Source organism: Ctenopharyngodon idella, chromosome 9, assembly GCF_019924925.1.
Source record: "Ctenopharyngodon idella isolate HZGC_01 chromosome 9, HZGC01, whole genome shotgun sequence".
Classification (NCBI taxonomy): Eukaryota; Metazoa; Chordata; class Actinopteri; order Cypriniformes; family Xenocyprididae; genus Ctenopharyngodon; species Ctenopharyngodon idella.
The window spans coordinates 21,709,842-21,720,484 of record NC_067228.1 but is presented as its reverse complement, the minus strand read 5'-3'; positions in this window follow the sequence as shown (position 1 = coordinate 21,720,484).

The following is a 10,643-nucleotide window of genomic DNA, read 5'->3' as shown; positions in this document are numbered from 1 at the left end:
GTTATCTCTCCTCCGTTGTTTGTAATTTGGGCATAATAGAACTTCATCTTACACTCATACATGCATAATTTCTGAGTGAACTCAGATAAAATGAAGCTTTAGTACATGAAAATATAGTCTGCTTCACATATGAAAGCATATGTTCCACCTAACAGTTTATGGGTCAGGGTTAAATGGTGGCTAGCTAGTTTTAATGGCTATTGTAAATTATATTAATGTCATTAGCTTAATTTTAGGTTATTTATTTAGTTTCAAAAAACCTTTGGCACAGTACTGACAACTCTTGGCCCTTGTGCACTGACAGAGATATCAGTTCTCCAGCACTTGCAATTCTAAAATCTCTTATTTTCCTGAATGACTTCACTATGACATCCTATCAGCCCGGATGGAGAGTTGTCGCAAAAAGACTGTTGTGTTGTCCAGATTTAGGGACCTTTTCTAAAGTGTGATTTTGTGTGTAGTTGCTTAACCATATTTTGGGGCCAAATTTGTACCCTGAAGTGAGCTAAATGGAGACACTCATTTGTAAAGACATTATTGAAGGGGTCATGACATGAATGGTTTATGTACCTTGAGCCTCACTTATTATTTTTAGTACTTTTTTTTTTTTTTTTTTTTTTTTTTTTGGGACAAAAAACAGCCTTATATTTCTTTTCTTTTTATATTTATTATAACTCTCATTCTGACCCTGAAGTATCTAAAACAGGGATGGGCAACTTCGATGGTGATGAGGGCCAACATTTTTTTTCTCCTTAATACCAGGGGCCAGATTACTAATCCACACTCGTACCTTTTACACAGTCTTCCCTTATTAAAAAGTAAATTGAGTAAATCAATGTATAATTAATGTAATTTTTAAAAAAGATTTTATGAACTGTTAAAATTGTGCAATTTTGCTAATACAAATGGGAAACTTTGTTTTCAGTTGACAAGCAATATTACTCCAACAAGCAAATGTACACATCTCAATTGCATTATCTGTAAATTTGCAACAAACAAATGTACAGAAGTCCTATTTTTGATTACAAGCCTAGAGAACATTTTCAACTCAGCCTTGTTAAAAAGTGCTTATTTAAAAAATAGTTCTTCCATATGGCATTACTATAATCCACATCCACATATTACCATGAAAAATACTATTTTTTTTTTTTTTTTTTAAATGTATAAGAACATAAAAGTGCATACATTTCTATCAGTCAACAAAATCATTTTTTGCCAAATGAATATGCATTTTACTTTTGAAATCTAAGACAAGTGCAACTCTACGTCACGTGTATCTTTCATACTTCTCGTTAGCCGCTTTTCCACCGTCGGGCCAAACCGTTCTCTTTGCTTTAGTGTTCTATTCTGTGGCGATCTGATCCGATCCGGCCGGTACGGATATGGTTTCGTTTTCGTTCCTTACCATTCATCCATTCGGCCCGACGATGGAAAGCGGATTTTGTGAGCAGTGCAGTGGTGTAATGGCAATTTACAATAAAATCTTTCATTACAGATTTCGTTTCCAAACAAATCAAACATATGGGTGACCCCTTGAACTTGGTAAAAAGATAATCTCTTAACCATCCTGATTGGATGGTGAAAACACGATTTTTATTTTTTCATTAATTTTTGTTAATTTTAGTAAACTTTCACATTAGCGTGCACATCCTACACTGTTATTAATACGGGGATCGGCTGGAAATAGAGACCTCTACTGGATTGATTTAGTATTAACTTTACATTACTTGCTTTTAAAATGTCCAGCGGGCCTTATTTAAAGACATGGCGGGACGTATGCGGCCCGCGGACTGCCAGTTGCCCATCCCTGATCTAAAAGGATCCTTTTTAAGGGGCGACTCCTTTAAGGCTTGTTAGTAAATTGCCACTTTAATGATTGGCTGACATCGTTGCATAGGAAAAAGTATCAACACCTCCACGATATTGCACCTGAGTTTTGAAAATATTATTTATATAAACCTAATTTACAGATAAAGCATCAGAGATTGTTTACTTGTTTGCGATGTAGCTGCTGTCAGATCCATTACAGTTGGCCGCTTCATCTTTCAACAAGTTCCCTTTCAGTCGGTCACGTTCGACGTACGTCAGTATTGACCGACGAATTGGGATATCGTTAGAGAGCCCTATCAGCTTCGAGTGAACTACAACAGGCCAATGAAGTTGGCGTGCGATATTTGCATAACGCGCACCGCCCCCGCCAGGTGGTATAAATAGGGGAGCAGATGCAATCGCACTCTGTCTTTCGCTTCGGAGCCAACCTGTGTGTTCCTGCTATTAGTCTGAGAGTGACTCGCAAGCTTTTGAAGAGTTTTTGTTCTACAGTGCTGGCTTTATGGCACCTTACAGCGAGGCCGCGAGCTTTCCCAGAGTGAGCTTCTCGAGCTGTTATACAGCTCTCAACTGCTGTTTTCACAGCATTATTTGCCCCGTTGGTTTGCGATTTGGGCCGGTTCCTCTGTGTGTGTGACTCAGGGAGTGAAAAGTGTACCTGCAGTCACATCGCGGCTGTTCCCTGTGTGCTTCGGCACAAAGAACAAGAGCTTCTAAAAGAGCTTCACAGACAGACACTGCGTCTTTTTCAAGACGTCATTCTGTCTGTGCGTTTCTGGAGCATGCCCACGTCGGCGCGTTGTTCGTCTTGCCTTTCTCGTAAGGGCTTGAGCGCTCAGCGCGCCGTGTGCCGTCGAGCTGCCGGCTGACAGCGCGCGTTGCCATGGCAACCCAGCGCGTTGTTCGGCGCTCTAGATGCGTGGTCGAGACTCGAGTGCCTCAAATGAGGTGGAGTCCCCTCACCTATTCCCTGATCTAGTTTCTTTCTGAATCAGAAAAGTACTACTTTTGGTGAATAAGCCAGGGTGACCAGAGGATCACAGTGGGGCAATACCTGCCGAGCCAATCTCCGTGGGCCCCCCACTCCTCTAATGCATCGCAAACATGTTATGACTGTGTTCGTGGGTGGTTTATGTTTGGTAAAAACATGGCCACGTCGGTGCTCAGCGCCGTGTGTCGTTCAGTTAGACGACCACGTTCACTCTCCCACATGGCTGGTAGCTTCTGGGTGGATTGCTGGTCCTTCTCATGGGGGACCTAGCATCTTAGTCAGGGCTCCAGCAGAGGATCAGATGTCAACTGCTACATTGGAGAGAGGGTTGTTGGGCTCTGGACATGAAGATGAGGCTGAGCGTCCCACGGTTGTGATGTGCTCATGCTGAATCAGATTCAGAGTTAACGACCATGCTTTCCCGGGCCCCTGGGGGCGTGGTGCGACGCGTACTCGCCTTGCCCCGCCCCCTGTCTTAGCCCGGACGTGCATGAAAAACTTGGCAGTTTGGAAGCCTTTTTTGGTGCCAATATGGAATGCCAAAAGGGTCATAATCTGCATTAAGTTTTTGCTCTCTCACTACCCTCTGTGGTGGGGTGGCAGTGCTACGGGCACACCACCTCTGCCCTGCATGGGTCTTGGCCCCCGGCAAGTCTGTGGAAGGCCAAAGCACTCATTGCATATGGGTAGTTCTGAGTCGGGGTTGAGCTACGCATGAAGCAAGTCATAGCGCAGGCCCCTGACCAGACAATGTCCACTATGGTGGTCCGGAAACACCCCTGGCTAGCCTTGCAGAGGTGTGTCATCGTCTAAGTACGCTTTCTCGATGCTCTCATCTCACAAGCTGGCCTAAAATCCAGCCCGCTCAGCCCGCAGCCAAGCCACTTGGCTAGCGAGAAGCGGTCCTGGAGAAACGGGTGACCTGGAGCTGAGGTAAACAGTTCTTCGGGAGACGATGCCCGCATCGCTCCCTCCCCGGAGGAGGGCCGGGTGGAGAATTTTGGTTTGTTCCGCCGCTGGCTCTCCGGAGACCAGCGGTGCCCACGGAGTAGAACTGTTTTCTAACCCTCCAGGTCCCAAGAGGGCGCGGCTGGCAGTGCGCGAGGCCCCACCTCGCCACTCTCAGCCCCCTCTCACTTCACCAGCAGGTCCCAGTGTGTTGGTCGAGGCCGCCTCCCATGTGCCGTCTCCCATTCACACTGCCACCTTGCAGAGTCTGACCACACTACGGGCCGCTATGCCGTCCGAGTCGGGTCCCAGCACTCTACCTCGCTGCCCCACGCCCGGTACGTCTGTGGTGCATTTGGTCCCGCTGGTTCGGTGTCTGGAAGCCTGGCTAGCGCTTTCCAGCCTGTCCCGCTGGCTCATTTGTACCATCAGACTCGGCTATGCGATTCAGTTCGCCCGGCGTCCCCCGGTGTTCAGGGGTGTCCATTACACTTGTGTGTCCCTGGACAATGCACCTGTTCTCTGGGCGGAGATTGCTGTCCTCCTGGCGAAGGATGCGGTCGAGCCGGTCCCTCCAGCCGATATGGAGTCAGGGTTCTCCAGCCCCTACTTCATTGTACCCAAGAAGGGCGGTGGGCTACGGCCAATCCTGGATCTGCGTGTCCTGAATAGGTCCCTTCACAGGCTGCCATTCAAGATGCTTACGCAGAAGTGCATTTTCAAATGCATCCATCCCCAGGATTGGTTTGCAGCGATCGACCTGAAGGACGCGTACTTTCATGTCTCGATTCTGCCTCGTCACAGACTCCTTCTACGGTTTGCGTTCGAGGGTCGGGCATATCAGTACAAAGTCCTACCCTTCGGGCTGGCCCTGTCGCCCCGCGTCTTTACAGAGGTTGCAGAGGCGGCCATTGTTCCGCTCAAGGAACAGGGCGTTCGCATCTCAACTACCTCGACAACTGGCTCATCCTGGCCAGCTCGCGGGAGCAGTTGTGCGAACACAGGGACATGGTGTTAGCTCACCTCAGTCGGTTGGGTCTTCGGGTCAACTGGGACAAGAGCAAACTCTCCCCCGGGCAGAGGATCTCTTATCTCAGTAGGGAACTGGATTCGGTCGCCTGGACCGCGCGCCTCTCCGAGGAGTGTTGTGTTGACCTGCCTGAGTACGCTCAGCGCAGGACGGCGGCCCCACTGAAACTCTTTCAGAGGCTCCTGGGGCATATGGCATCCGCAGCTGCAGGCACGCCGCTCGGATTGCTTCATATGAGGCCGCTTCAACACTGGCTCCGCGGCCGGGTCCCGAGATGGGCGTGGCAGCACGGTATGTTCCGTGTCCCCGTGACACCGAACTGCTGTCGCACCCTCACCAAGTGATCGGACCCTTTGTTCCTGCGGGCTGGAGTTCCCCTTGAACAAGTGTCCAGGCATGATGTGGTTCACACAGATGCCTCTGCCACGGGGTGGGGGGCCACGTACAACGGGCATGCAGCATCGGGTCTGTGGACGGGGCCCCAACTGCATTGGCATATCAATTGCCTCAAGTTGCTAGCAGTACGTCTTGCACTGGGCCGCTTCCAGGAGCTGTTGACAGACAAGCACGTACTGGTCCGCTCGGACAGCACTGCGGCCGTTGCGTACATCAACCATCAGGGTGGTCTACGCTCCCGCCGTATGTCGCAACTCGCCCGCCATCTCTTGCTATGGAGTCAGAAGCATCTGAGGTCGCTTCGTGCTATTCACGTCCCAGGCGTGCTCAACCGTGCAGCCGACGAGCTCTCACGGCAGCCTCCGCTTCCGGGCGAATGGCGACTCTATCCCCAGGTGGTCCAGCTGATCTGGCAGCGCTTCGGCGAGGCACAGATAGATCTGTTCGCCTCCCCGGAGACTGCCCACTGCCAGTTGTTCTATTCCCTGACCGGCGGCACGCTCGGCACGGATGCCCTGGCAATCAGCTGGCCCCGGCGCCTACGCAAATATGCGTTTCCCCCAGTGAGCCTTCTCGCACAGCTCCTGTGCAAAGTCAGGGAGGACGAGGAGCAGGTCTTGTTAGTGGCTCCATACTGGCCCACTCGGACCTGGTTCTCGGACCTCACGCTCCTCGCGACAGCACCTCCCTGGCCCATTCCTCTGAGGAAGGACCTCCTGACTCAGAGACGGGGCACCCTCTGGCACCCGCGTCCCGACCTATGGAAACTCCATGTGTGGTCCCTGGACGGGACGCGGAGGTTCTGAGTGATCTCCCGCAAGCGGTCGCAGACACTATCACTTCCGCTAGAGCTCCTTCTACGAGGAACCTCTATGCGCTGAAGTGGAACCTGTTCGTCGAATGGTGCTCCTCTCACCAAGAGGACCCCCGATCATGTTCGGTCAGAACCGTGCTTTCCTTTCTGCAAGAGGGCCTGGAGCGAAGGCTTCGGAGGAGGCAGACCCAGCCCTAGCTTTGCTCTGTCCCGTCCACGCTCTGCGCCTGTACGTGGACAGAACGCGAAGCTTTAGGACCTCAGATCAGCTCTTTGTCTGTTACGGAGGCCAGCAGAAGGGAAAGGCTGTCTCCAAGCAGAGGATGGCCCACTGGATAGTGGACGCCATCGCCCTGGCGTATGAATCCCAGGGCGTGCCTTGCCCGCTCGGGTTGAGAGCCCACTCCACCAGAGGAGTGGCCTCTTCCTGGGCGCTGACGCATGGCGCCTCGCTGACAGATATCTGTAGAGCTGCGGGCTGGGCGACACCTAACACGTTCGCTAGATTCTATAGCCTTCGTGTAGAACCGGTATCTTCCCGTGTACTCGCTTCCACCAGCCGGTAGACGCGAAGAGCCCGTTCTAGTGTCGGCTTGCAATGCCACTCCCGCCCCCTGGGCCGGATACGTGCATCTTTTTTACTCCAGTCGAGTTCCCCGCTTGGCGAACCCTGTCGAGTTCCTCCGCCTCCCCCTTCGGCTCGGACATTGCGGAGTGTCTGATGCCAGGCCAAACCTCTGTCTCCGACGTTGACGTTTGGCTGGGTTCCACATGTCGTGACCCCTCCACGTGAGTGGTCCCATGTGTGTATTTGTCCACGGTCAACTCCCCACGGTGAGCCCGTGTCTTTCCCTTAGCAGAGCCAGCTCTGCTGTCACCTGTCAGATGAGTCTCCCCCTACCCAGGTGGAGCCATCCCAGGGACTCCATATGCGTACTGCCCACGGCCAGTCCATATGTGTACTCTCCACGTAAATTCCTCCCCTACGGGTGGGTAGTGGTCTCCGCAGCGTCCCCTACGGGTTCGCTTCCCCAGTGTAGTCTAGTTTACTTAGTGGGTATATCGGAACAGCAATAGACTCTCTCGGCGTAAGCTCGCCCCCTTCCCCGTCCCACTGGTGCGCCGGGTGGCTAGAGCTTGCGCTGCGCACTGGAAGGGGTTCATACTGTGGCGCTTTATTTGGGATCCCAATTCGTCGGTCACTACTGACGTACGTCGAACGTGACCGACTGAAAGGGAACGTCTCGGTTACGTATGTAACCCTCGTTCCCTAAACGAGGGAACGGAGACGTACGTCCCGTCGCCACAGTTGCTGTACCCTCGCTGTAGTGCAGACTAGGTTGTCTCCTCAGCGAAAAACAGAGTGCGATTGCATCTGCTCCCCTATTTATACCACCTGGCGGGGGCGGTGCGCGTTATGCAAATATCGCACGCCAACTTCATTGGCCTGTTGTAGTTCACTCGAAGCTGATAGGGCTCTCTAGCGATATCCCAATTCGTCGGTCACTACTGACGTACGTCTCCGTTCCCTCCTTCAGGGAACGAGGGTTACATACGTAACGAGACGTTTCTATGCTAACTCTCTATTACACTCTTATTCTCTGAGGAGACAAGGGAAGCAGTGGAAGACAAAATAATTGACAGGATAACACAAAACAGGGTCATTCTGTGTCAAATCAACCACATTTCAGAAACTTCCCTGGCTCATTTTTGATTTTGTTAATATTTTTTTTTTCTATAGAAAGACAAATATAAACAGTGATGAAAGCCAAAATATTAAATGTCACAGATGTATATTTAATGAGTAATCCACTATTTTGTAGAGGGAGTCAAAATTTCACCTGAGATTTGGAGCCAATTTACAGGGGTGTAAAAATGACTTTAGATAGATGGCAGCGTCATTATTTTATTTTTACACAGAGATTGGTAGATCTATTAGTAAAGTATGTTGACTTTAGCAATCTTTGTTTCATTATATGCCAACGGTGACAGTTCAAAAATGGCAGAAAGCACTTCTTTTTTTTTTTTTTTGCCTCAAGTTTGCATGCCTATAACTCAAGAAGTATTAAAGATATTTTAATATCCTTTTAGATTCTGGTACTTAACAAACATTCCTTTTGGTGTCTTCATTTTAAAGGTCCTCGATGGTTCAATCCCAGAGATATGGAGATCTTAATGCGGCTCCATGAGTAAATTGTACACATTTTCAGTGGTCAAAAACATTCTGACCCTGAAGTGTCTAAAAGGATCCTTTTTAAGGGGACGACTCCTTTTAAGGCTTGTTAGTAAATGGCCACTGGCTGACATCATTGCATAGGAAAAAGTATCAACGCCCCCACATTATTGAACCTGAGTTTTGAAAATATTTATATAATTATAATCTACAGATAAAGCATCTGAGACTGTTTACTTGCTGTTTGTGATGTAGCTGCTGTCAGATCCATTAGTTGGCTGCCTCATCTTTCAACAAGTTTCTTTGCTAACTCTCCATTTACACTCTCATTTACAAAAAAATTGCAGTCAAATGTTTAAAATAAACATATCCTCCACCGAAATCTGGGATGCCATTTAAAAAAAATAAAGCATCCACTTGTTCCTGATGCTGGGGTCCTTCTGAAGTCTGTACAGAGACGCAAACCAACTATATAAACCAGATGTATCTTTTAATCTTACTTTTGTCCTGTTCTTATAGACTCAAGTATGTCAGAAACTGAATGGGCATTTGTATACTGCTTCTATATGTTTATGAAGCAATGCGACGCTCACATCTGGTGTAAACAGCCATCAGCTTTTAAAGAGTTGGTTCACAAAAAATTAAAATTCTGTCATTAATTACTCCCCCTCATGTCGTTCCAAACCTGTAAGACTTTCATTCATCTTCGGAACACAAATGAAGATCTTTTTGATGCAATCTGAGAGTGTCCCTCCACAGACTGCCTTCCCAACATGAACTGATGCTTCAAAAAGTTCATAAAGAGATCTTAAAACTAATCCATATGAATTGAGCGGGTTAGTCCAAATTTTCTGAAGAGACACTATCGCTTTATATGATGAACAGATTTCAGTTAATATACACATAAGGTCAACCGAACTTGAATGATGCACAAGATCAAACCTCTTCGGAAGCTCAAACATGCTGCGTAACACGAGAATGAACCTTGCTTCTGTGTATGTGTATGTTCGCTGATCAATGTTTATATGTGAGGAAAAGCCTAAAATCTAAATTCTTATATCTGATCATCATATAAAGAGATCACGTCTCTTCAGAAAATTTGGACTAACCCGCTCAATTCATATAGATTCGTTTTCCGATCTCTTTATGAACTTTTTGAAGTGTCAAAGTTCAAGTTGTGAAGGCAGTCTATGGAGGTACAAAAAGAATACTGTCAGATTTCATCAAAAAGATCTTTGTTTGTGTTCCAAAGAGGAATGAAAGTCTTACAGGTTAAGAATGACATGAGGGTGAGTACTTAATGACACAATTTTCATTTTTGGGTGAACTAACTCTTTAAGCGACTTAATGCCAGTGAGCTGAGCCTATGTTGTGATGGTGTAAAACGATTTGTCGATGTCCTGCTCTCTAGAGGCAGTCAAATGCAAATGTATTTTCCTGTGTGACATTACAAATCCCACAATATCCAACTAAACGATTTGTGTATCTTGGTTACATAAATGCTCTTTTTGTAAATGCGGAGGATGTTTTAAGCTATGAGACTTGCAAGATGTTTTAATGGTATGAAACATCTCATATGCCAAAAGATCAAGGAAAATGTCATGACACCTTTAAAAAAAAAAAAAATTTTTTAAATTAAATGTACATTTTTAAATGTAAAATGCAGAAAGTTTTCTGTTTGGGTAAGAGTGTGGGTTAATGCATAGTATTTATAGCTGTACATAAAGAAACAATAGACATCTATTAAATGTCCCTATTTAGTATGTGTAGAGAGAGAGTATGATAGTGTAGCTTTGGTGTGTCACCACCTTCCAAGTGTTAAACTGGTGAATCAGCCCCTCTTTATGCGGTGCTGAACCTCAAACAATTTGCAAGATGAATGAGGTTACAAAGTTAAACGTTGGCACTGTGTCTGACTAAATAAGAACTTTTTTTTTATTTTTTTATAACCTGTCCTCTTTCTCTTTTGTTTTCCTCTATATGTTAGGGAGGGTAGAAGTACACTTAGCAGAGAATATATTTGTTGGTGGAAAGCAGTGTATGCTCCATTAGGCCTACTGGATTGTTGTCAAGGTCCATAATACATTTTTGCCTCTACTTTGCCATGCCTGTGGGTCATTTAAAAGACTGCTGAAGCATTGCCTTTTATCGTACCGCTAGACATAGCAGTATTTGGAATGGAAATAACTTTCACAGATTGTAAAGGATCTTTCTCTAATGTATGGCCAAGTTTTGTGCCAGTGATCATGGCCTAAATGGCTCTAATCCTCTATCTATGAGAAGCCTATGGTTTTTTTCTGTATCTGTAGAGCACTGTAATGTGCTTGTATCATTATTAAAGAGTGGGATGTTGATGATACCTTGTTGGTAAAGAATTTAATCCTCCCTGGTTATACAGATGCAGCCCCTCTTTGCTAGTTTGTCTATTTGAGTGATTTCCAATACCTGCCCATGGAATGAA